Source organism: Procambarus clarkii, chromosome 55 (genome assembly GCF_040958095.1).
Source record: "Procambarus clarkii isolate CNS0578487 chromosome 55, FALCON_Pclarkii_2.0, whole genome shotgun sequence".
NCBI lineage: Eukaryota > Metazoa > Arthropoda > Malacostraca > Decapoda > Cambaridae > Procambarus > Procambarus clarkii.
Window position 1 is genome coordinate 4,119,776 of NC_091204.1, and position 25,559 is coordinate 4,145,334.

Below are 25,559 nucleotides of genomic sequence, written 5' to 3' on the forward strand. Positions count from 1 at the left end.
GAGGGATCCCAGGGATAGGGTTCTGTGGTAGAGGGGAACCCAGGAATAGTGTTCTGTGGTAGAGGGACTCCAGGGATAGGGTTCTGTGGTAGAGGGATCCCAGGGATAGTGTTCTGTGGTAGAGGGGACCCCAGGGATAGTGTTCTGTGGTAGAGGGGACCCCAGGGATAGGGTTCTGTGGTAGAGGGGACCCCCAGAGATAGGGTTCTGTGGTAGAGGGACTCCAGGGATAGGGTTCTGTGGTAGAGGGATCCCAGGGATAGTGTTCTGTGGTAGAGGGAATCCAGGAATAGTGTTCTGTGGTAGAGGGGACCCCAGGGAGAGTGTTCTGTGGTAGAGGGGAACCCAGGGATAGTGTTCTGTGGTAGAGGGACTCCAGGGATAGTGTTCTGTGGTAGAGGGACTCCAGGGATAGGGTTCTGTGGTAGAGGGACTCCAGGGATAGGGTTCTGTGGTAGCGGGGAACCCGGGATAGGGTTCTGTGGTAGAGGGACTCCAGGGATAGGGTTCTGTGGTAGAGGGGAACCCAGGAATAGGATTCTGTGGTAGAGGGGACCCCAGGGAAAGTGTTCTGTAGTAGAGGGGAACCCAGGGATAGGGTTCTGTGGTAGAGGGGACCCCAGGGATAGTGTTCTGTAGTAGAGGTGAACCCAGGGATAGGATTCCGTGGTAGAGGGGACCCCAGGGATAGTGTTCTGTGGTAGAGGGGAACCCAGGGATAGTGTTCTGTGGTAGAGGGACTCCAGGGATAGTGGTCTGTAGTAGAGGGACCCCGGGGATAGTGTTCTGTGGTAGAGGGGACCCCAGTGATAGTGTTCTGTGGTAGAAGGACTCTAGGGATAGGATTCTGTGGTAGAAGGGACCTCAGGGATAGGGTTCTGTGGTAGAGGGGACCCCAGGGATAGGGTTCTGTGGTAGAGGGGACCCCAGGGATAGGGTTCTGTGGTAGAGGGGACTCTAGGGATAGGGTTCTGTGGGAGAGGGGACCCCAGGGATAGGGTTCTGTGGTAGAGGGGACCCCAGGGATAGGGTTCTGTGGTAGAGGGGACACCAGGGATAGGGTTCTGTGGTAGAGGGGACCCCAGGGATAGTGTTCTGTGGTAGAGGGACTCCAGGGATAGTGTTCTGTGGTAGAGGGACTCCAGGGATAGTGTTCTGTGGTAGAGGGACTCCAGGGATAGTGTTCTGTGGTAGAGGGATCCCAGGGATAGGGTTCTGTGGTAGAGGGGACCTCAGGGATAGGGTTCTGTGGTAGAGGGGATCTGAGGGATAGTGTTCTGTGGTAGAGGGGACCCCAGGGATAGTGTTCTGTGGTAGAGGGATCCCAGGGATAGGGTTCTGTGGTAGAGGGGACTCCAGGGATAGTGTTCTGTGGTAGAGGGGACTCCAGGGATAGTGTTCTGTGGTAGAGGGACCCCAGGGATAGTGTTCTGTGGTAGAGGGACTCCAGGCATAGTGTTCTGTGGTAGAGGAACCCCAGGGATAGTGTTCTGTGGTAGAGGGACTCCATGGATAGTGTTCTGTGGTAGAGGGACTCCAGGGATAGTGTTCTGTGGTAGAGGGACTCCAGGGATAGTGTTCTGTGGTAGAGGGACCCCAGGGATAGTGTTCTGTGGTAGAGGGACTCCAGGAATAGTGTTCTGTGGTAGAGGGACTCAAAGGATAGTGTTCTGTGGCAGAGAGACCCCAGGGGTAGTGTTCTGTGGTAGAGGGACTCCATGGATAGTGTTCTGTGATAGAGGGACTCCAGGGATAGTGTTCTGTGGTAGAGGGACTCCAGGGATAGTGTTCTGTGGTAGAGGGACTCCAGGGATAGTGTTCTGTGGTAGAGGGACTCCAGGGATAGTGTTCTGTGGTAGAGGGACTCCAGGGAGAGTGTTCTGTGGTAGAGGGGACCCCAGGAATAGGGTTCTGTGGTAGAGGGGACCCCAGGGATAGGGTTCTGTGGTAGAGGGGAACCCAGGAATAGTGTTCTGTGGTAGAGGGACTCCAGGGATAGGGTTCTGTGGTAGAGGGATCCCAGGGATAGTGTTCTGTGGTAGAGGGGACCCCAGGGATAGTGTTCTGTGGTAGAGGGGACCCCAGGGATAGGGTTCTGTGGTAGAGGGGACCCCCAGAGATAGGGTTCTGTGGTAGAGGGACTCCAGGGATAGGGTTCTGTGGTAGAGGGATCCCAGGGATAGTGTTCTGTGGTAGAGGGAATCCAGGAATAGTGTTCTGTGGTAGAGGGGACCCCAGGGAGAGTGTTCTGTGGTAGAGGGGAACCCAGGGATAGTGTTCTGTGGTAGAGGGACTCCAGGGATAGTGTTCTGTGGTAGAGGGACTCCAGGGATAGGGTTCTGTGGTAGAGGGACTCCAGGGATAGGGTTCTGTGGTAGAGGGGAACCCGGGATAGGGTTCTGTGGTAGAGGGACTCCAGGGATAGGGTTCTGTGGTAGAGGGGAACCCAGGAATAGGATTCTGTGGTAGAGGGGACCCCAGGGAAAGTGTTCTGTAGTAGAGGGGAACCCAGGGATAGGGTTCTGTGGTAGAGGGGACCCCAGGGATAGTGTTCTGTAGTAGAGGTGAACCCAGGGATAGGATTCCGTGGTAGAGGGGACCCCAGGGATAGTGTTCTGTGGTAGAGGGGAACCCAGGGATAGTGTTCTGTGGTAGAGGGACTCCAGGGATAGTGGTCTGTAGTAGAGGGACCCCGGGGATAGTGTTCTGTGGTAGAGGGGACCCCAGGGATAGTGTTCTGTGGTAGAAGGACTCTAGGGATAGGATTCTGTGGTAGAAGGGACCTCAGGGATAGGGTTCTGTGGTAGAGGGGACCCCAGGGATAGGGTTCTGTGGTAGAGGGGACCCCAGGGATAGGGTTCTGTGGTAGAGGGGACTCTAGGGATAGGGTTCTGTGGGAGAGGGGACCCCAGGGATAGGGTTCTGTGGTAGAGGGGACCCCAGGGATAGGGTTCTGTGGTAGAGGGGACACCAGGGATAGGGTTCTGTGGTAGAGGGGACCCCAGGGATAGTGTTCTGTGGTAGAGGGACTCCAGGGATAGTGTTCTGTGGTAGAGGGACTCCAGGGATAGTGTTCTGTGGTAGAGGGACTCCAGGGATAGTGTTCTGTGGTAGAGGGATCCCAGGGATAGGGTTCTGTGGTAGAGGGGAACCCAGGAATAGTGTTCTGTGGTAGAGGGACTCCAGGGATAGGGTTCTGTGGTAGAGGGATCCCAGGGATAGTGTTCTGTGGTAGAGGGGACCCCAGGGATAGTGTTCTGTGGTAGAGGGGACCCCAGGGATAGGGTTCTGTGGTAGAGGGGACCCCCAGAGATAGGGTTCTGTGGTAGAGGGACTCCAGGGATAGGGTTCTGTGGTAGAGGGATCCCAGGGATAGTGTTCTGTGGTAGAGGGAATCCAGGAATAGTTTTCTGTGGTAGAGGGGACCCCAGGGAGAGTGTTCTGTGGTAGAGGGGAACCCAGGGATAGTGTTCTGTGGTAGAGGGACTCCAGGGATAGTGTTCTGTGGTAGAGGGACTCCAGGGATAGGGTTCTGTGGTAGAGGGACTCCAGGGATAGGGTTCTGTGGTAGAGGGGAACCCGGGATAGGGTTCTGTGGTAGAGGGACTCCAGGGATAGGGTTCTGTGGTAGAGGGGAACCCAGGAATAGGATTCTGTGGTAGAGGGGACCCCAGGGAAAGTGTTCTGTAGTAGAGGGGAACCCAGGGATAGGGTTCTGTGGTAGAGGGGACCCCAGGGATAGTGTTCTGTAGTAGAGGTGAACCCAGGGATAGGATTCCGTGGTAGAGGGGACCCCAGGGATAGTGTTCTGTGGTAGAGGGGAACCCAGGGATAGTGTTCTGTGGTAGAGGGACTCCAGGGATAGTGGTCTGTAGTAGAGGGACCCCGGGGATAGTGTTCTGTGGTAGAGGGGACCCCAGTGATAGTGTTCTGTGGTAGAAGGACTCTAGGGATAGGATTCTGTGGTAGAAGGGACCTCAGGGATAGGGTTCTGTGGTAGAGGGGACCCCAGGGATAGGGTTCTGTGGTAGAGGGGACCCCAGGGATAGGGTTCTGTGGTAGAGGGGACTCTAGGGATAGGGTTCTGTGGGAGAGGGGACCCCAGGGATAGGGTTCTGTGGTAGAGTGGACCCCAGGGATAGGGTTCTGTGGTAGAGGGGACACCAGGGATAGGGTTCTGTGGTAGAGGGGACCCCAGGGATAGTGTTCTGTGGTAGAGGGACTCCAGGGATAGTGTTCTGTGGTAGAGGGACTCCAGGGATAGTGTTCTGTGGTAGAGGGACTCCAGGGATAGTGTTCTGTGGTAGAGGGATCCCAGGGATAGGGTTCTGTGGTAGAGGGGACCTCAGGGATAGGGTTCTGTGGTAGAGGGGACCCCAGGGATAGGGTTCCGTGTTAGAGGGGACCTCAGGGATAGTGTTCTGTGCTAGAGGGGATCCCAGGGATAGGGTTCTGTGGTAGAGGGGACCTCAGGGATAGGGTTCTGTGGTAGAGGGGATCTCAGGGATAGTGTTCTGTGGTAGAGGGGTCCCCAGGGATAATGTTCTGTGGTAGAGGGATCCCAGGGATAGGGTTCTGTGGTAGAGGGGACTCCAGGGATAGTGTTCTGTGGTAGAGGGGACTCCAGGGATAGGGTTCTGTGGTAGAGGGACTCCAGGGATAGTGTTCTGTGGTAGAGGGGACCCCAGGGATAGTGTTCTGTGGTAGAGGGACTCCAGGGATAGGGTTCTGTGGTAGAGGGGACTCCAGGGATAGGGTTCTGTGGTAGAGGGGACTCCAGGGATAGTGTTCTGTGGTAGAGGGGACTCCAGGGATAGGGTTCTGTGGTAGAGGGGACTCCAGGGATAGTGTTCTGTGGTAGAGGGGACTCCAGGGATAGGGTTCTGTGGTAGAGGGATCCCAGGGATAGGGTTCTGTGGTAGAGCGGACTCCAGGGATAGTGTTCTGTGGTAGAGGGATCCCAGGGATAGGGTTCTGTGGTAGAGGGGACTCCAGGGATAGGGTTCTGTGGTAGAGGGGACTCCAGGGATAGTGTTCACTTGGCATCTGGTTATTCAGTCAATAATCCACAGTCAGTGAGGAAAGATCTGAGGTGCGCCTCAGTGGTTATTTCATAGGTCTTCCCAGTGTCAGACTTCTTAGCTAGTATTTTACCACCTATTACAAAACAATGTTAAATTGATCCATTGGAATTTTTACGAACTTGATGTAGTTTAAATAAAAGATTTTGTCTGTTCCTATACAACTGAAGTGACAGTGAAGATATAAGCATTTTTCTTGTTGATGGCTAACTCAGGTAGTGTGAAGCTCTGCACAAATGTCAATAAATTTCGTAATTAAATTGCATATATACAAAGTAACCTTAAAGGTCTATAAGTCAGAATAAAGACAGATGTAGATGATAATGTGTCTACATTTCAAGGAACATATATCTTACATGAAAACCCAGATATGGCTAAATAAATACTACTCCACCATCACCAGTGTCCGGACACATGAACACTACCAAGGCAACAGTGTCCAGCCAGATGGTGAACACAATCCTAATAAATTATGTAACTCTCAGAGATGCATTGATAAACATTAATATTTTATATTTTATTAAAAATGCAGATATAAACTTTGTTTTAAACATTTAATGTAACAATTTTTCAAGTATTAGAACCAAGATATATTTAGCATTTAACGATTTCCTAAAAAGTTGCAATGATACCTTAATTGCACTTTATCATCATCATATTCAGACAGAAATTAACTTAAAATTTTTGTCACTTTAATACACAAACGCCACCGTGGTGTCGCCTTGTCGTAGAGAGGGGCTCACATAAACCTCCCTGGGACTGGTGAGGGTTGCCTTTGTCTCCTCTCCTGCCCCTCTTTGGGTGTTGTACGTGCTAAAAGGCACCATGTAGGGGCCTTGTGAGTCATCGGGCCGCCCACTGGAGGGGTCGCCCGTGAGGGGCTGCCTTAAGTGGATGGTTGGGTGTCCAGGCTGGGACAAAAGGGAAAATGGGGTCTTTGCACCAGTGAGGGAGACTGGAAGAAGCAGTAGGACTCCCCTGTTAAAAAGGGGGAGAATCGCTGGGGACGACGCACCCTTCCTGCACTGGCCCGCATTCGGCCTCCCTGGCTGCCCTGGTAGGTGGTGTGCCTTGTTTCCAAGCCCCAGGCTTTTAAAGTGAATGCCGAATGGAAACCGACACGATCTTTCTTACCCAGACTCGTGAGGTGGACGACCTTGCCCCTGAGTCGGACTGTGATGGAAGACTTTGTAGCCCTCGCTGCATTGGGCCCAGACCGAAATACTCCGACACCCCGCTCCCACCCCTTTCTTTGGTAGGGTTGAGTCCCAAGCCTTCACGGGTGACCTTGGCACGGCTCTGTCTCTCATTGTGACTACCGCACCTTATAACCCCTCTCTCTCTGGGGGTTCTCAATGCCGTCCCCACCATGGCCACACTTGATCTACATCATCTAGATTCAACTTTTCCTGACGATTTCTCCCTCCACAAACACCTTGTTGATTCGGTAGATGCCTCTGTTACTTTTAACCCCACCCGTCTCGGTACACGTGTCGTCGCAGCTCCTTCTCAGGATGCAGCTACCTGCTTAGCCGCATCGTTCTGCATTGGGGAGACCCCAATGCAGAACGATGCATTGGGGTCTCCCAATGCTGAATATATATATATATATATATATATATATATATATATATATATATATATATATATATATATATATATATATATACAACTTTAGAACACTTTCCCACCAGGAGACTCGAACCCTAGCCAGCACAGAAGCCTTCCAGCAACTGGCATAACAGGTACGCCTTAACCCTCTCCACCACCTGCTCAGACCCTTAAAAGAGATGGTAATTTCGGAGTATTTAAATACCACAAAGATCACCACCTCCCAAGAGCACTAGAGCAAGTGAGGGGTCATTTAGACGTTAATTTCATCAAGTCCCTGTTAATATGGGAAGACACAGTGTCTATGCTTAAGGCACAACTCTCCTAAACACGAGAGTCAAGTATACAACTTTAGAACACTTTCCCACCAGGAGACTCGAACCCTAGCCAGCACAGAAGCCTTCCAGCAACTGGCATAACAGGTACGCCTTAACCCTCTCCACCACCTGCTCAGACCCTTAAAAGAGATGGTAATTTCGGAGTATTTAAATACCACAAAGATCACCACCTCCCAAGAGCACTAGAGCAAGTGAGGGGTCATTTAGACGTTAATTTCATCAAGTCCCTGTTAATATGGGAAGACACAGTGTCTATGCTTAATATATATAATATATATATATATATATATATATATATATATATATATATATATATATATATATATATATATATATATATATATATATATATATATATAGTATAAAACGCTGAACTGTAATGCCAATCCTGACCTTAAAAGCTTCATTGAAGGTTGTAACAGAACCCATGAGCACCACACCAGAAATAAATACAGTTTTGATATTCCAAGAGTACGACTTAATCAAACTAGAAATGCTCTACAAATCAAGGGACCCAGAATGTGGAATGACCTTCCCAATCATGTTAAAGACTGTACCTCTCTCAACCAGTTTAAGATAAAAACTAAGCACTACCTAATTAACTCCCTGTAACCTACCTTTCCCCTATAATGTCAACCCATGTCTGTTATTTTTTTAAACAATGCTGTTTGTCGACCATACTGTATTTTTGTTGTTTTTCTGCCATGTTCCCCCCCTTTTTTTATTTTTTTATTTTCTCAACACATTTTATACTTTAATCTCAATTAGTATTAAGTTTTAGTCTTTAGTGGTTTTCCTGCTCGAAACGCTTTGCGTAATAGTGGCTTTAGGCATTGTATGTACTAGCTCTATCTATAAATTCATCAATATTTGTATCACCCCTTGTATATATGTACTTTACCTAAATAAACATTTGAATTTGAATATTAAATATATCCTCAAAGCCTAAGGCCATTCTGTCCTCCAGGTGGGCACGTTTACTCGACCCCCTTGTGATCATCGCCGTCAGCCCCTTCGAGTTGTAAAAATCACCTTTGATAATAGGACCCTTCCGCCCTCTTATCATTCTTGCTAGTGCCAGATGCTACGTTCAGGAGTACATTCCCTCTCCTAGACTTTGCAATAAGTGCTGAAAGTTCAGGCATGGTGCTCTCAAATGCACAAGTACTGTGTATCTATGCCCCTTGTGTAGGGATGATGATCACTTTAAGTCAGAGTGCTCTTCCCCTCAGGCTCGCTACCTCAATTGCGGTGAACCTTCTCCCGTGCGAATGTTCACTACAATCTTAAGGAAGTCGTCCTCCACTTGAAACACTGGGATCGTCTGTCTTTTCCTGAAGCGAGACGCCAAGTTCGCTGTCTCACCCCTTTCACTGGCGTATCTTATGCTCGCGTGTTGCGTTCTACCTCTCCTCGTCCTTCCCACCTTACTCAGTCTCAACCGTTTCCAGGCCTTAGACACGGACACGCCCACCTCCTCCTCCCCTGTTCCTTTACGTTCTGTCCTGAAGGGGCCCCCCTCCTGGTTCTCCATCTGGAGTTTCCCCCCTTCCTACCCAGTCTGCCATGTCTCCTGTGTCTTCTTTCCCCGATCCTTCTTCCCATCCCTCCCCCCAGTCTCTTGGCCCTCCACACCGCCTGTCTGTCCAGGCTGATATACATCATCCTCCCTGCAATTTCCATGTTGTTCACTCCCATTCATCTTCTCTTGTTGAGACAATTGAGTCTGTCACCCAGTACGTTGTTGATGGAACACTTGTCTCTGAGTCAGAAACATAAGCCTGGCTCCTCTCTTTTGTCCTCCCCGGCGGGTAAGAAGGCAACACTCTCTTCCTCGCCTCCCCCCTACCCCTGACACTCTCACTCCATCCCCCTCCCATTTCGGTGGTCGTGCCCCCTGTCCCAGCCATGGAGATTACTTTAGCCCCTGATTCCCTCCCCTGTTTCTGCCCCACCCCCTCCTCCTGCTGTCCCAGACCACCCCTCTCAGTTGTCTTCTCCTCCGGAATCTACCCGTCCGCCTCTGGTCTGTCCTCCCACTCCCTTCACTCCATCCTTACTCAGTTTATAAATGCCCCCTTAACCCTGACTATGCTGACTCTGATCCTGATCCTGAGCTTATTTAATATATTGTGTTCTTCTTTACCTTTGTTTCTTCATTATTCTCTGTTGCTGTCCTTTCTCTTTTTGCCGATGTCTATTCTTCAATGGATTTTATGGATCCATTGGATTTATGGATTCGTGGATTTTATGCCAACTTCCATGAACTCCAACTCATGATTACACAGTTTTCACCCCTTTTTGTATGTCTCCAGGAGCCGATGCTTGGTGCTCGTCCTGGTCACTTCCGTGGTTATTCCTTTTTCTCTCCCCCCCCAGCTTTTTCTGGGGCTCATAACTCTACTCTCTCTCGATTCGTACTAATATTCCCTTCGTCCCCCTACATTTTCCATCGCCTATCCAATGTTCTGCTGCCCATGTCTTTGTCAGAGTAAATGGTATACAGTTTGTTCCATTTATCTTCCCCCCCCCCCAAATGTCCCACTTTCTCTTCCTGATTTTTAAGGACCTACTGGACTCCTTGCCGAAGCCTATGCTCCTGTTGGGTGATTTCAACTATTGACATACCTGTTGGGTATCTGGGGCTTTACTCACATATTGAATTACTCACATATTGAATTATTTAATAATGATAATTAATATAAATCGAAGGACCGCCCAATTTTGAGAAAAGAGGGAAAACAAATAAAGGTGAGTATGAATTTAACACTATAGAACCAGTGCCTATGTATGGTAATTGATTTAACAATCACTTAAAGACAATGAATAGACTGTATTATTAATTGATTAAAGTTAAAGCCTCAAATATCAACATTGGGGGGTTATTTCTAGACGTTCATATATATCTAGGAACCAGTGCGGTTCGTCACTAGTTCATTAAAAGGTCAGTAACATGGCAAAAACTGAACTAGAATCTAGATTCAAGATATGACATATTAAATAATTAATATTGAAAGATTATTAAATCTTAAGAAATAATAAATGTAGATTCATTAAACACCGAGTGATAAATTCTTGCGTTAGATTATTCCTCTTAACTATCCTATATATGAATTTATATATAGAAACTACTAATAATCTTATTCAAATTTCTACGAAAACATATGTCTTAGCTGTAAGACGACTTCATTAAGTCCGTTTCGTTACTCGGACTCGTCAGCAATGCCAATCCTCACGTCTCGTCTGTAGTAATATGGCATCTTCCCGCTAGCGTCTCCCTCAACCCCTCTCGCATTCGCAATAGAATTTAATAAGGACGGAGAATTCTTCTCCGTATAATTACTTAGGTAATGCGTTAAAGATAATAGGGTTGCAATTGTAGGGAATTAAATAGTTTATATTCTCGTTAGATGGTGTTGATTAAGCAGTGTCCTTATTAACAAGAAATGGGGAGAATTTCCATGGCGTTCGTATATAACAGATAAAACTGTTAAATAGTGATATTTTTAATTAATAACTCGGTTATTGGATCATTAGTGGTTATATTATCAGTAATTAATTATTATACAGAATACTGATAAAAGTAGAGAACCTTATTCAATTCTCTAACATATTGGTAATAAATATGTCTTGCTAGATAATATCTGATGCAATCCTGCCTCTCGATGTGGTGAGAATTTCAGCAAATGACGCGCAGATAGAAATATTAATTTATATTAGTACTACAGTTAGTAAAGTTAATTGATACTGTAATTAATATACAACAGTAGTGTATTGTGATACAATGGAGATGTATCAGTGTTGGAAATTTCCAACAATACCCTCTGGGGTGATGTTCTGACAAACACCCAAGGCCGCCTTCTGGAATCATTTGTCCTCTCTTCTTCCCCTGTCTCTTCTGAATCCTGGTGAAACCACTCAAGTGAACTCTCGCACTCGCACCCTTTCCTGTCTTGATCTTTTTCTTTGCTTGTCGTCTCTTTACTTAGATTTCACGTGACGGGTTTTTAATGACCTCCATAACAGTGACCATTTCCTCATCCTTGTTAACTTTTTCTCTTTTCACCCTCCCTTTTCCTTCCCTAGGTGGTAGTTTGCCAAGACTGACTGGAGTCTATTCACCCTCCATTCTACTCTCTCCGACCTCTCCGCTCTGCCTTTCCCTCACGCCCTCCTCCTTTTTCATGATACTGTCTTCGACACTGCCTTCCTTTTTATTCCTCGCTCTACCTTCCGGGGCACGTGGAAGTGCGTTCTCTGGTGGAATGCGGACAATGTCCGCTGTAAGCGTGCAGCCTGGAATAAATACCAACGCCGGCAGACGGCTGATTCTTTTATTTTGTTTCGGAAGGCAAGAGCAGTGGCCCATAGGATCATCCGTACAGCTAAACGTGAGAGTTTGCAATCTTATGTTTCCACCATTACATCCGAACTCCTCTACCGCAAATCTGGAAGAAAATCCGCAAGAAGTAAGTTCGTTCCAGATGTCTCACGGTCCTTCACCTCCAGGTACTCTTGTGGCGGACCCAGTGAAGGTCGTAACCGAACTGGGTTCCCACTTTTCTACTGTTAGCTCTGGTTCTCATCTTCCTCAATCCTTCCTTCTTCTTAAGCCCGCTCTTGAATCTCATCCCTTAGATTTCTGCACTCATCTCCACCTTCCCTATGAAAGGAAAAATACTTGATCAAGGAACTTAGCTGGTCGGTGAATTGTACGCCCTGCTCGCGTTACATAACCATCAAAGTTAACTTCCTCCTCTTCGCTGATGTCATCTAACTGGGGTCGTAGGGTGGGAGGTCGCACAGGATCGTCCGTCGTCGTAGGATCAGGTTGTGGTGCGGCTGATAACTGGGGTTGTAGGGTGGGAGGTCGCACAGGATCGTCCGTCGTCGTAGGTGGCGGTGCTGCTGGTAACTGTGGTCGAAAAGTGAACTGCGTAGTCGGCGGATGTGTCTCTGGATTTAGCAGTGTCGCAGACGTTTGAGACGAAGCCTGGAGCAGAGCAGAGAGCTGAGTGAGGCCGGAGTCGTGGAGCTCTATGTGGGAGAGCGTGGCGGCTCGATTGAGAATTGTGAGTGTCTGAACTCGGGGAGCGAGAGCGTGGCGGCTCGATGCGGTCGTAGTCTGCTGTCTGCTCTGTGTCGAAGCTGTAGCGTCTTGGGTTGATTTAGACTGTACACGCCGAGTACTACATTGTTGACTGGAAATTGTAGTCTGGTACCAAAAGATGTAGGCAGTGTGTGGACAAGCTCGGTGTAGCAGGAGAGAAGAATGTAACGATTCTATTGTTACGTAAAGTATGGTGACAAATAAACACAGACACTAAGATACTATAAATATATTTGGTCGAATATACAGAAGTACACAGGTGATACTTTGGTGTGAGTTGAGCGCACTGACAGTTGGTACGGTATCTCGCAAGTGTCTGTTCTAGACCACACTTGCAAGTAAACTCTGGTTAATGTTTGCTATTCTGCTGCTTATATGCTCGGGCAACACCTCACCGTGTTGCCCGGGCAACGCCTCACCTCATTCATCTCCAAAGGTTGACAGGAATATTAACAAAGCATTTGGAGCGAGTATATTATTGGGATAATCTACTCGCTACAGATGCCTTCTCTCTCTCTCTCTCTCTCTTTGAACTGCAGTCTGCCCTGGCCCTCTGCGGTTCTACGGCGGGGGGTTGAGATGAAATTCATTATGAGATGCTTCGGCATCCTCCTCTTTGCACGTCTCAGTATTTACTGAGTCTGTATAATCAGGTCTGGGAGTCGTCGTCAGTCTCTGAGGACTGGCTCAATGCCGTTGTACTGCCCTATTCGGAAACCGGGGTCTCTCGGGACATTCCCTAAGGACTTCCGCCCTATTTCCCTCACTGAATTGTGTTAACAAACTCTTTGAACGAGTGGACAATGTGTGTCTCTGATGTAGTTCTTGGAACGCTTTCACCTCCTCTTCCCTTCTGAATTTGGTTTTCACAAGTGCCGCAGCACGACTTATGTTCTGGTGAACTTGGACGTTCATATTCGCACTGCTTTTGCTGTGAAGACCTTCATTGTAGCTTTCCTTTTTGACCTGGAAAAGGCTTATGACACCACCTGGAGATACCATATTCTGTCCCAACTTCGTTATTTTGGCCTTCGTGGTAATCTCCCTCTCTTCCTCCGAAGCTTCCTCTCTCATCGTTCCTTTAGAGTGAGGCTTGTTGCCACTCTCTCTGCCACTCTTGTTGCCACTCTCTCAAATTTTTGAGAGAGTGCTAAGAAGTAAGATCACAAAATACATGGAATCACAGCATCTCCATAACCCCGGACAACATGGTTTCAGAACAGGGCGCTCTTGCCTGTCGCAGTTGCTGGACCACTATGATATGGCATTAGATGCTATGGAAGACAAACAAAATGCTGATGTAATTTACACAGATTTCGCAAAAGCCTTTGATAAATGTGACCATGGTGTTATTGCACATAAAATGCGGTCAAAAGGAATTACTGGGAAAATAGGCAGATGGATCTACAATTTCCTGACTAAGAGAACCCAATGTGTAATGGTCAACAAAATAAAATCCAGCCCATCAACCGTGAAGAGCTCAGTCCCCCAGGGTACTGTGCTTGCTCCAGTACTTTTTCTCATCTTCATATCGGACATAGACCAGAACACAACCTATAGCACTGTATCATCCTTTGCAGATGACACTAGGATTTTCATGAGAGTTGGCAACATAGAGGACACGGCAAACCTCCAGTCAGATGTAGATCAGGTCTTTCTATGGGCTACAGAAAATAATATGGTGTTTAACGAGGATAAGTTCCAGCTCATGCGCTATGGAAAAATTGAAAATATAAAAACAGAAACCACGTACAAAACTCAGGCATATCATAACATAGAACGAAAAGGCAATGTAAAGGATCTGGGTGTACTCATGTCGGAAGACCTTACCTTTAAAGAACACAATAAAGTAGCTGTCACAACTGCAAGTAAAATGACAGGTTGGATAACAAGAACTTTTCACACTAGAGATGCTATACCGATGAGGATACTTTTCAAAACGCTTGTGCTCTCTAGAGTGGAGTACTGCTGCACAATGACAGCCCCTTTCAAAGCTGGAGAAATTGCTGACCTGGAGAGCGTGCAGAGATCCTTTACTGCTAGAATATACTCAGTAAAACATCTAAATTACTGGGACCGACTAAAGAGCCTAAATCTGTACTCCCTTGAGCGCAGGCGGGAGAGATACATAATAATTTACACGTGGAAAATAATTAAGGGGCTGGTCCCAAACCTGCACACAGAAATAACATCACATGAGACCAGAAGACATGGCAGGATGTGCAGAATACCCCGTTGAAAAGCAGAGGTGCAACAGGTACTCTGAGAGAGAACTCTATCGACATCAGAGGCCCGAGACTGTTCAACACGCTTCCACTACACATAAGGGGCATAACTGGCCGACCCCTCACAGTGTTCAAGAGAGAACTGGATAAGCACCTCCAAAGGATACCTGATCAACCAGGCTGTGACTCATACGTCAGGCTGCGAGCAGCTGCGTCCAACAGTCTGGTTGATCAGTCCAGCAACCAGGAGGCCTGGTCGACGACCGGGCCGCGGGGACACTAAGCCCCGGAAGCACCTCAAGGTAACCTCAAGGTAAGGAGGCCTCTTTTCGACAATACGAAGGTGTACCCCAAGGTAGTGTTCTGAGCACTAATCTTTTTCTGGTTGCCCTCATTGGTCTTCTTCCCTCCCTTCTGGCGTCTTCTCCGCTCTCTATATCGACGATCTTGCCCTCTGCTGTCGAGGTGATGATTCACCTATCCTTCAACAGCGGCTTCAACTTGCGATTGATGCTGTGTTGTCTTGGGCCTCCAATCATGACTTCAAGTTCTCTGGAACTAAGACTTTTGCTCTGACTTTTACTTGGAAGCATGTCGTTCTCCGTCCCTCTTTGTCGCTTTATGGTCATCCCCTTGTGTACAATGATTTTCCTAAGCTTTTGGGGTTAATCTTTGACACTCGTTTGTCTTGGTCACCTCATATCTCTTACCTCCGAGTTGAATGCTCTAAGGCCCTTAACCTACTTAAGGTTTTGTCCCATACTTCTTGGGGACCGGATAGGAGTACACTCCTCTCTTTACATTCCTCTCTCGTACTGTCCAATCTCGATTATGGTTGCATTGCTTACTCTTCTGCTTCTCCTTCTACTGTTCGCCATCTTGATCCTTGGCACCATACTGGGTTGCACCTCAGCTCTGGTGCCTTTCGTTCAACTCCTGCCCTCAGCTTGTATGTTGACACTCGCTTCCTGTCTCTCCAGGACCGCCGAGATCGCTACTATCTTCGCTACCTTGCGTGGTCCTTACAACACCCTCACTCTCGCCTGTGTCGTGCTTTGACTTTTCCCCAGTCCTATAGTTCCTGTTCCCCTTCACCATCTCCCTCTTTCTGTCTGGTTGTCTCTCCTGCAACATTCTCTTTCAGTTAGTATTACTAATATTTCTCCTCGTGTTGTTCCGTGCATGCCTCTGTGGTGGGTCCCCCTTCCTAAATATTGTAAATCTCTGACTCACATCACTAACGCTTTTACCCTTTCTACAGTTCTAAAACGCCTTTTCCTTGAACACTAATCTTCACACTCCCACTCCGTTTCCATCTTCACCATTTGGTCTAAATCTGCACATGGTATAGGCAACTCTGTTGTTTTTCCCTGACCACACCTATATGTGTCGCCTGCTTCCAGAGACTAGCATCTTCACTGCAGAACTTTATGCTATTCTCTATGCTCTTCGTCTCCTGCTTTCTCGCTGTCAATCCTCCTTTGTGGTTGTAGTTGACTCTCGCAGTGCCTTCATGGCTCTGGAGTCCTTTAATCCAGTCCATCTGGTGGTCGTCGAGATTCAACATTGGCTGTTTCTTATCTCCAGTAGATTTAAGACAATTGAGTTTTGCTGGGTTCCCAGCCATATTGGTGTCTCTTTCAATGAGCGTGCGGATGCTGCCGCTCAGGAAGCTCTCCACACCTATCCTATCTCCCATAAAGGTATTCTTTATTCCGACTTTTACCCAGTTATTCATTCCTCCATCCTTGCCCAATGGCAGAGTTGTTAGTCTTCTGATACTGGTAACACACTGCGTACTCTTAAGAGTAGTGTAGTGTGTTCCCGTGGCCTTCCTCCTACCACCGTAACCGAGTGGGAAACGGTTCTGGCGAGGTTGCGTATTGGCCATACGAGCTTAAGTGTCTCATGGACACTTAATGGAGCGCCGCCCTGCTCCTTATTGTCCTAACTGCATTATCCCTCTTACAGTTGTGCATATCCTTGTTGAATGTCCTCACTTCCAGGACGAGCGTGTCTTGCTTTTCGACCGTCCCTCTCGGTCACTTGTCCCTCGATAGGATTCACCAAGAATCGGATACTTTTCATATCGTTCGCCTTAAGCGTTTGTTCTCGTATTGGCATCCTTAGTGATATTTAGCGCCCTCTGATTATTCCACACATTTGATGGTGCTACATAGCCTTCCCGGTTTGGTGCCTTCTTTGATAATTACTTACTTGCGTTAATACACAAAACAGCAGTAAAGATATGCATATGCTAATCATGATGCATGACTGATGTTTAGCTGAATTATGGCTGAAATAGTCTGATTATATACAGTATGTCAGCCACAAGCAAGTAATTACCAAAAGAAGGCGCCAAGCTGGGGAATGTCAGCCACAAGTAGAGCTCTTAATATGATTTTAAACCTTAATATGTTCTATATCATGAGACATTCGGAACCATACTATATATTTTCAAATTTTTGTCATTAAAGTATTTATATACTTGAGGGCCACTTACGTTAGTGGCATCGACGAGGACAAGAAGTTGGCGGCTTGTCGATGGTCCCCCCATTTGTTGTGATGATCTTCTCCAGTTAACCCTTAAAATTTACCATTTTACCTTTGGTACGCCACAGATAAAATGTTATATTTTATTTACTGTAATATATAGCATGAATATTATACTCATCATGCAAGTTGTAGTTTATTGGGCACCCCATACTCATCTTGTGAGTGCAACCCTTCTTTCGAATAGACAGTAAACTTTAAAACTAAATGTAATAAGTACATTCCTGACTGTCTGAATAGTATATCATTACACTTAATTATGCTGTTACATTTACCTCCCTATATATTCTCATTTTTTGTTAATACACTCAAAATTTTTAGGTTGAAGTTTTTGTGTTCAATTCTATACACACAAGTTTTAAATATAAAGAATTTCTTTTTCAGTTGTTTTAAACAATAGAGATTATATATCAAAAGAAATGCAAATATCCTGAGTTACTTTATAATTTATTGAAAGACTTTAGTTTTGTTTTATTAGTTCTATAAAACTGTAATATCCATATAGATATAGGTTAGGTACTAATTGTAATTAATAAGCAATAAATGCTATTTACATGCATGTCCTCCTACATTCCAAAGGTAAGTTTAGGTCGTGGTTTTCTATACAGCTTTTTAGGTAAACTCTAATATTCACAATATTTGGGTGCAATTCTGGCGATTAAGTGCATTTATGTACTATGCCGATAGTCAGGATTGTACTTATTACATTTAGTATTAAAACGTACTGTCTATTCTGAAGATGGTCTGTATATTAAGAACATAAATTATTGACTTAGTTATGTTAGTTTAGGTTAGGTAGGGTTGGTTAGGTTCGGTCGCGTACCTACATTAGTTTTAAATCATATTAAAAACTTAACTCATACATAATGAAATGGATAGCTTTATCATTTCATTACAAAAAAAAATCGAAAAATATGTAAATTCTGGAAAACTTGGCTTATTTAACAAATCGGGCCTTGCATAGTAGGCCGAGGACTGTTCTGGCTACTAGGTACAACATATATATATATATATATATATATATATATATATATATATATATATATATATATATATATATATATATATATACATATATATATATATATATATATATATATATATATATATATATATATATATATATATATATATATATATATGTTGTACCTAGTAGCCAGAACGCACTTCTCAGCCTACTATGCAAGGCCCGATTTGCCTAAGAAGCAAAGTTTTCATGAATTAATTGTTTTTCGACAACCTAACCTACCTAATCTAACCTAACCTACCTTTTTCGGTTACCTAACCTAGCCTAACCTATAAAGATAGGTTAGGTTAGGTTAGGTAGGGTTGGTTAGGTTCGGTCATATAATTACGTTAATTTTATCTCCAATTAAAAAAAATTGACCTCATACATAATGAAATGGGTAGCTTTATCATTTCATAAGAAAAACATTAGAGAAAATATAATAATTCAAGAAAACCTGGCTTATTAGGCAAATCGGGCCTTGCATATTAGGCCGAGTACGACGTTCTGGCTACTATGTACAACATATATATATATATATATATATATATATATATATATATATATATATGTCGTACCTAGTAGCCAGAACGCACTTCTCAGCCTACTATGCAAGGCCTGATTTGCCTAATAAGCCAAGTTTTCATGAATTAATTGTTTTTCGACTACATAACCTACCTAACCTAACCTAACCTAACTTTTTCGGCTACCTAACCTAACCTAACCTATAAAGATAGGTTAGGTTAGGTTAGGTAGGGTTGGTTAGGTTCGGTCATATATCTACGTTAATTTTAACTCCAATAAAAAAAAATTGACCTCATACATAATGAAATGGGTAGCTTTATCATTTCATAAGAAAACAATTAGAGAAAATATATTAATTCACGAAAACTTGGCTTATTATGCAAATCGGGCCTTGCATAGTAGGCCGAGAAGTGCGTTCTGGCTATTAGGTACGACATATATATATATATATATATATATATATATATATATATATATATATATATAATGTCGTACCTAGTAGCCAGAACGCACTTCTCGGCCTACAATGCAAGGCCCGATTTGCCTAATAAGCCAAGTTTTCCTGAATTAATATATTTTCTCAATTTTTTTTCTTATGAGATGATTAAGCTACCCATTTCATTATGTATGAGGTCAATATTTTTTTATTGGAGTTAAAATTAACGTAGATATATGACCAAACCTAACCAACCCTACCTAACCTAACCTATCCTTTTAGGTTAGGTTAGGTTAGGTAGCCGAAAAAGTTAGGTTAGGTTTGGTTAGGTAGGTTAGGTAGTCGAAAAACAATTAATTCATGAAAACTTGGCTTATTAGGCAAATCGGGCCTTGCATAGTAGGCAGAGAAGTGCGTTCTGGCTATTAGATACGACATATATATATATATATATATATATATATATATATATATATATATATATATATATATATATATATATATATATATATATATTTATATATATATATATATATATATATATATATATAATGTATAAGAAATAAGAGAGTTCCCAAGATGCTGCCCTGTGGCACCCCCTACTGTCAATGGTAGAGTAGGGGGGAGGCTATTTATTTATTTATTTATATACAAGAAGGTACATTGGGGGTTAACAGAGAATACAGAAATTAAATTGAATTTACATTCTTGTAAAGCCACTAGCACGCATAGCGTTTCGGGCAAGTCCTTAAACTAACAGAAATTTTTTACATAAATTACCAGTAAAATTGATAAAAAATGTTTACAGGTACTTTACAGATTTACTTTACCTGTACAGATAATTTTAAGTAGAAGAATTACAGTAAAATTGACAAAAAAATGTTTACAGGTACATTGAAGAAATTTGACACAAAAGCAGATTAGAATAATAACAATACACAATAATAAATAATAAATAAATGTTTATTCAGGTAAGGTACATACATACAACAGATTTTACAAAAATTTATAGATTTATAGATAGAGCTAGTACATACAATGCCTAAAGCCACCATTACGCAAAGCGTTTCGAGCAGGAAAAATATTAAAGACTAAAACTTAATACTAGTTGAGTTTAAAGTATAAAATGTGTTGAGAACAAATTAAAATAAAGATAAAAAAGGGGGGTAACATGGCTGAAAAAGCAGCACAAATACAATTAGGTCGACAAACAGTGTTGTTTAAAAAAACAGACATGGGTTGACAATATAGGGGTAAGGTAGTTACAGGGAATTTATTAGGTAGTGCTTCGTTTTTATCTTAAACTGGTTGAGAGAGATACAGTCTTTAACATGATTGGGAAGGTCATTCCACATTCTGGGTCCCTTGATTTGTAGAGCATTTCTAGTTTGATTAAGTCGTACTCTTGGAATATCAAAACTGTATTTGTTTCTGGTGTGGTGCTCATGGGTTCTGTTACAACCTTCAATGAAGCTTTTGAGGTCAGGGTTGGCATTACAGTTCAGCGTTTTATATATGTATAATACATATGAGAGAATGTGCAGTGACTTAATATCTAACATATTCAGAGATTTGAGTAGGGGTACCGAGTGATGTCTGGGGCCAGAGTTGGATATTGTCCTAATAGCAGCTTTGTGTTGAGTAATTAGAGAACGTAAATGATTTTGGGTAGTAGAACCCCAAACACAAATACCATAGTTGAGATATGGATAGATGAGGGAGTAATAGAGCGTCACCAGGGCAGGGCGGGGTACATAATATCAGATCTTAGAAAGAATGGCAACAGTTTTTGAAACTTTTTTTTGATATATTTAGAATGTGTTCCTGGAAATTCAGGTTGTGGTCAATGAGAACGCCTAGGAATTTGCCATCTATTTTGTTACAAATTTGGGTATTGTTTATTCTGAGATTTATTTGATTAGACGATTTATTGCCAAACAGAATATAGAAAGTTTTGTCAATGTTAAGGGTGAGTTTGTTAGCAGTTAGTCAAAGATGGACTCTATTTAGCTCAATATTTACTGTGGCATTTAGAGCAAGGGGGTCAGGACTGGAGTAAATGAAGGTTGTGTCATCAGCAAATAGAATTGGTTTGAGGTGTTGGGAGGGATTTGGAAGGTCATTAATGTAGATGAGAAACAGGAGAGGTCCAAGTATGCTGCCCTGAGGAACACCGATGTTGATGGGTAGGGGGTGGGAGAAATTGAATTATTCACAGAAACATACTGGAGCCTGTCAGTAAGGTAAGATTTGAGGTATTGTAGGGAGTGTCCTCTTACTCCATAATGATGTAATTTAAGAAGAAGGTTTTGGTGGTTGACAGTGTTAAAAGCCTTACGCAGGTCCACAAATAGCCCAACAGGGAACTCATTTTTATCAAGAGCTGCATGAATCAAGTTAATCATACTAATAAGTGCATCGTTAGTGCTTTTTTGGGTCTGAAGCCATATTGACAAGAGCTAAGTATATTGTGTTTGGCTAGATAAGAGTAAATCTGCTTGTAGATTAGTTTTTCAAATATTTTTGACAAGTTAGGCAGGATTGATATAGGTCTGTAGTTGTTAACATCTGTGAGATCACCACATTTGTGGACAGGGGTTACTCTCGCTTTGTTAGAATATCTGGAAGGTTTGGAGTTCAAGTGACTTGTTGAAGAGCAATGCAATAGCAGAGGCTAAAAATCTGGAGACTTTTTTGTAAATTAAAGTTGGTATCTCCTCAAGGGCACTAGACTTGGTTTTAAGGCAAAAGGATTATCTCATTAACGTCAGTGGAATTTGTAGGCTTTAGGTACAGAGGCTGTGGATAGTTACCTGTAAGATAGTCCTTAACATCAGTACTGGAAGATGGAATATCATTTGTATATATATGGAATATATATCTGCCCGAAACGCATTGCGTAATAGTGGCTTTAGGCATTGTATGTACTAGCTCTATCTATATATTGATCCATTAATGTAACATCACTTGTATGTATGTACCTTACCTGAATAAACATATTTATTTATATTTATTTATTTATTTATTTGCAAGGGATGACCCAAGGGAAGAGAAGAACCTATTGAACTCAATAGCAGAATCAGAGGCTGAAAGCTGACCATCGTTATTGGGCAGGACTGTTGGTTTGTTATTTAAAATCTTCTTTGATCCCAATATTTGTGAAGTTGTGCTCCAAGTTTTTTTAATGTTGTTCTTTATATGGGTAAATTTATCTTCGTTGTATTTAGTTTTGGCTCGTCTAATTATTTTAGATAGCAATAACGAGTAATTCTTAGAGAATTCTTTGGAGACGGTTCCTAACCTATACTTCTTCTCAAGGTCATGTTTTTTATTAATGGATAATTTTTTAATATTTTTATTAATAACAATACACAATAATAACAATACACAATAATAACAATACACAATAATGAAACAAGGATTACTAGGTACATGAGGATAACATTTCAGGGTTATACGTTGGTTCACTGAAGCATAATATGAGGATCGTTTCAAGGAAAAATCTCAAGGAATAATGCAGTAGAATATGCACTCAATACAACAACCATGATATCAGATGATATCTAAGATTACAGTGGTAAAGTAATATGGCTTAGGTACAAATGTTGGGGGATTAGGTAGCACTAGATACAGTGTGAACATAAAGTACTAGGTAGAAAACTATGAAGATGAAATTAGGTACTTTTTGGTTATATATTTTTGAATAAGGCAAAAGTTGGACTTTTGTCCAAAAGTTGGAGTTATGCTATTGATGAGTACATATTAGTTCCTGTCACTTAGATAGGAACGAATATAGTCCAAAGCAAGGCCTTGAATACCATAGTGGTGAAGTTTAAATAAGAGGTAATTATGGTTTATAGTATCAAAGGCTTTTCTCAAGTCAATGAAGAAGCCAATTGAGAACTCATTTTGTCAAGGGCAGTGTAGATTATATCAAACAGTCTAATGATGGCATCATTGATACTCATTTGGAAACAAAAGCCAAACTGGCAGGGACTTAGTATATAGATTTTACGAAGTAGGAATAGAGCTGTTAAAAAAAAAACAATTTTTGAAAGTTTAGGTAGATGTGATATTATTCTGTAATTGTCAGTTGTCTCGCCTCCTTTATGAACTGGCACCACTCTTGCTTTTTTAAGGATATCAGGAAAAGTAGGACACTAGAGATTTGTTGAATAGCAGAGGAATGGGTGTTGCAAGAACAGGGGCAGCACTCTTATATATCATAGATGGTATTTTATTAATGTTCCAAGCTTTGGTTTTAAGTAATTGAATTATGGATATAATGTCTGTCAGGCAGACTGGTAAAAGGAATAGAGAGTTAGCTACCTGTGAGATATGTAGTATATAGGACCCATTATCACCACACCAGAAATAAATATCTCTTTGATATCCCCAGGGTCAAACTTAATCTGTGTAAACACTCTATGCAAATTAAGGGACCTAGTCTATGGAACTCACTCCCTAGTGAATTGAAAAACTGTAAAACTTTTGCCTTATTTAAAAGCAAAACCAAAAAGTACCTAACTTCATCTTCTTAGTTTCCTACACTGAGCTTTAAATTTGCTCTGTACCTAGTGTTACCCAATCTCCTAATTTTTATGTAATATCAAACAACCTTATCATTGTGTTCATTGCTGTCTTCTTTTATGTGCTAGCCATATGCTGTATTGTGACTACCAATTTTTGTCAACTACCATTCAAGCTGTCATTGCAATCAATCTTATATTGTTTCTGCTGTATTGTGCCTACCAATTTGTTGTCAACTACCATTCAAGCTGTCATTGCAATCAATCTTAGCTACCTATGTGCTTTAATATACTGTACCTACAATTTTCTCTCATCTTTTTTTTTCATTTCATGTAAATGTTATAATTTTTTTGTCTATAAATTTTGCAAGTATTTACCTCCATAAAATTTTCTTAGATTAAGGACCTGCCCGAAACGCTGTGCGTGCTAGTGGCTTTACAAGACTGTAATTACCATATTTGTATCCTCACATTCCTTATGTACATTCTTGTATATGCATAAATAAATTGTGTCTGGGTCTCTGGAATTTTTCTGGCAAGGTTTGCACCAATTGATGAAAAGAAGCTATTGAAATTAGTTGCAATATCTAAGTCTGTTGCAAGTGTGTAACCGTCTTTGGAGAGTTTTATCTGCTTGGTATGTGATTGTTGTTTAGACCCTAGGATGTAGAGATGGCTTTCCATGTAATGTTCATATTTCCTTTTGCTTCTTTAAATCTATTCTCATAAAAGGAAGCTTTGGCTCCTTGTATTATATTGGTAAGCATTGATGGGTATGCTACTTGTGAGCCAGGGGTTGTTTAATCTTTTGACAGTTTATTTGCTTAGGGAGGAGAAGACTCAAGATGATTCAAAATGCAGGCGATGAGTCACAATTACGTGGCTGAAGTATGTTGACCAGACCACACACTAGAAGTTGAAGGGACGACGACGTTTCGGTCCGTCCTGGACCATTCTCAAGTCGATTGATTCAATCGACTTGAGAATGGTCCAGGACGTACCGAAACGTCGTCGTCCCTTCAACTTCTAGTGTGTGGTCTGGTCAACATGATTCAAAATGCTCAGAATACTCTCACAAATTTATATCAATCTAATATTTAGGAATCTTATATAATAAAAATGTATGACTACACGTTCTCCTTCTTTCCCTTCAACAGGTCTTCCTCACTGGGCTTGCTTGACTTTTGTGTTACTGGGAGGGTGCCATCACCGTTTACCTTTCAAGACTGACTCATGCTGGCACTGCATTTGTTGACCTTCTCTTCACAGTAAACACACAGTCCTTCTCCATATGGTGATTGTCCAGGGCAAGCAGGGTGTGGCCGCCATCTTGGAAACAGGAGGATGGAGAAGCAGGATCTTCTAATTTCTTCAAAGCAAAAGAATCTTCTGTCTTCCCAGACTTATGCAGCTTCTGCCGGCCTTGCATTCTTGTTCCTACATGGCCCTTGGGCCTTTTATATTTATTTTACATAATAAAACAACTATTAATACCCATGTGTTTCACAAGAGATCCATGACCTTTAAGCGTTAATTGTATTAACTAATGTACATATTGTAACCTTTAAATATCTAATAAAAGACAACAAAACACAAAAGGAAGAGGGTGGTAGGAGAAAAGCACACAGAAACTGTATTCAGGGGGACCTAAACATTCCCTCTATTGCATTATGTGTGATTTCCTCTGAGGATATATATATATATATAATATATATATATATATATTTATTTATTTATTTATTTATTTATTGATGCATATACAAGAATGTACATAAGGAATGTGAGGATACAAATATGGTAATTACAGTCTTGTAAAGCCACTAGCACGCGCAGCGTTTCGGGCAGGTCCTTAATCTAAGAAAATTTTAAGGAGGTAAATACTTGCAAAATTTATAGACAAAAAAATGATAACATTTACATGAAATGAAAAAAAGAAGATGAGAGAAAATTGTAGGTACAGTATATTAAAGCACATAGGTAGCTAAGATTGATTGCAATGACAGCTTGAATGGTAGTTGACAAAAATTGGTAGGCACAATACAGCAGAAACAATATAAGATTGATTGCAATGACAGCTTGAATGGTAGTTGACAAAAATTGGTAGTCACAATATAGCATATGGCTAGCACATAAAAGAAGACAGCA

The 25,559-nt window shown here is 42.8% G+C and overlaps 1 long non-coding RNA gene across 1 annotated transcript in view; it reads left to right on the forward strand.

Annotated features, from left to right (window-relative positions):
- The window catches only part of LOC138352890 (uncharacterized), a 460,756-nt gene extending 435,849 nt beyond the window's left edge, over window positions 1-24,907 (forward strand). Inside the window, exon 3 of the long non-coding RNA XR_011222928.1 lies at window positions 24,572-24,907. This is a non-coding gene — a long non-coding RNA (uncharacterized lncRNA). The remainder of the gene's footprint in view (window positions 1-24,571) is intronic.
- The last annotated feature ends 652 nt before the right edge of the window (window positions 24,908-25,559 follow it).